This window comes from Pogona vitticeps, chromosome 6 (genome assembly GCF_051106095.1).
Source record: "Pogona vitticeps strain Pit_001003342236 chromosome 6, PviZW2.1, whole genome shotgun sequence".
Lineage (NCBI taxonomy): Eukaryota > Metazoa > Chordata > Lepidosauria > Squamata > Agamidae > Pogona > Pogona vitticeps.
In genome coordinates this window covers 541,163-543,460 of record NC_135788.1, presented here as the reverse complement: position 1 = coordinate 543,460, position 2,298 = coordinate 541,163, and positions in this window count along the sequence as shown.

Sequence of the window (2,298 nt, the reverse complement as noted above, 5' to 3'; positions counted from 1 at the left end):
GAGAGAGAGAGAATCAGCAGCATACAACCACATGGCTTCTATCCACAGGTGCGAAACTGGTGGTTGGTCCAGCAAGGGCAGGCCTTTCACCAGACGGGGCCCATCTCTGAGCAGGGCAACACCCCCCCAGCCCTCCCCGGGCCTGCCCTGTTCACCGTTCCTTCCTGCTGTCCGGAGGGGACCTGGCCAGGGCAGCCCTTCAAAGGGAGAGTTCTCCTCGGCCAAGCAGGACGGGCGGCTGCCAAGGTTCAACGGGAAGCAATTCAACAGGGGAGCAGCCTCTCAGGCTCGCTGCACCTGATGCCAGAGCCTCCTGGCATGGAGCCGCCCCGCCCTCTTTTTTGGTGCCCATTCCTTCCCCTGAGCTTCCTTCGTGCTCTTGCTCATTTCATCTCTGCTGCCAGAGGGGTGTTAAGTCCTCCTCCCCCAGGCTCGGTGTGCAGAGTCCAGCCTTTGGGAGAACGGCTTCTGGCAGGTTCCTTGTTCGCCTTTCACTGCCCATCAACCAGCCTCAGTGCCCGGCCAGGCTTGGCCCTTGGTCTCGTTATCTCCACTAGCAGATGCTCCAGCTCTCTTGGTACCTGCGTGGTATCTGGGCCAGGCAGGGCTGATTAGTATGCAGGAAACAGACATCCAAGCTGGGAGGATGCTGAGTTTAGACTTTCTCCTCCAAAAAAAGGCAACGTTTAAAACGGGTGCTGCCTCATTATGCTGCTGTCTTACAAGACATGACATAGATGAAGCAAGAAGCTAATTACCACTGACACTGTTAATTGGGTCGCAAAAGAGGCTGTGTTTAATTCCTAAAGAAAGAGGATGCTAGTGTTCCCAGAAGCTGCCGCTGTGTCCTGAAGCTGGGGTTGCCAGCTTGACCACTGGCCATGGCAGCTGCGCCTTCCCCGGCAGCTTTGGGGGAGTGGGGCGGGGGCAGGTGGGGCTGTGGCCGAGGAGGGCAAACAGGTGGGCTTTGTTTGCCTCTCAACAGCACAAGGCTTCCACTTGCTGTCTCACCCTTCAAGTTGCTGTAAACACACCAGAGCAGGCTTGCCCAGTGTTTCACATCAGGCAAAGGAAGCCCCCAGCGAGCAGCGACGAGAGGATCTGAACAGGGAGAAACCTGGATCCCCACCTTCAAACCCCACCGCCCTCCAGGCCAGGGGGCCACCCTGGGCCAGTCACCTTCCAGCTTCTCCTGCCTTGCCATGTTGGTATACGGCTAAGGAAATGGGGCCATAGCTGGATGTTAGAGCTGGACCATAAAGACGGACGACCGCCAAAGAATGGATGCTTTTGAACTCTGGTGCTGGAGGAAGCTCTTGAGAGCCCCCTGGACTGCAAAGAGAACAAACCTATCCATTTTGAAGGAAATCAACCCTGAGTGCTCCCTGGAAGGACAGATCCTGAAGCTGAGGCTCCAATACTTTGCCCATCTCATGAGAAGAGAAGACTCCCTGGAAGAGACCCTGATGTTGGGAAAGTGTGAAGGCAAGAGGAGAAGGGGACGACCGAGGATGAGATGGCTGGACAGTGTCTGCGAAGCAACCAACATGAACCTGATGTAACAAACCCAGACCTACTGGGATCTGCCACACTTTCACTAAGCTGCCACCAACCATTCCCTTTAAGAAGTCACACAGACCAGGGATGGATTTTTAAACAATAAAAAGAATAAGGTTTATTTTAAATACACACAGGGAAAAATAAACAATCAGGTAACTAAGATAAAGTAACGTGGCGTATTCTCACTCATACAAGCATACAGTTTGGTTCACCCAGAACCCTTAACTTGAAGCACAGACCCTGAACCTATCAGTTCTGGCTAACCAACAGACACCTGAACCTATCAGGTTGGTACTCTGACACACAGTAGTACCCTGTCTGACACACAGACTCCCACAACAGCTTCTTCTTCCCAGCTGCTGCTTCGTCACAACCCAGTGTCTCTCAGTGTCTCTCAGTGTCTCTCAAAAACTCCCTCTCACCACACAGGCATCACATATTTATACAGTACAGCCCCTCCTCCTGATGTCCCGCCTTCCACTCCCCATAGGATGGAACTTTCCCTCCAAACCCATGACAGACAGGTAACATCAGTGCTGTATGTAACACCTCCCCTCTTTATAAGTTGTTTTGTAGGGGGAAAGCTAACGTGCTTTTCACCAAAAAACAACCTGGGTAAAATACACAACAACAGTTATACATACCATATTATACTTACTTACACTTACATTCTAAGTTAACCATAGCAAATAGGCATTTAAACATTTACCATATACATTACATCCATTTACCTTTATT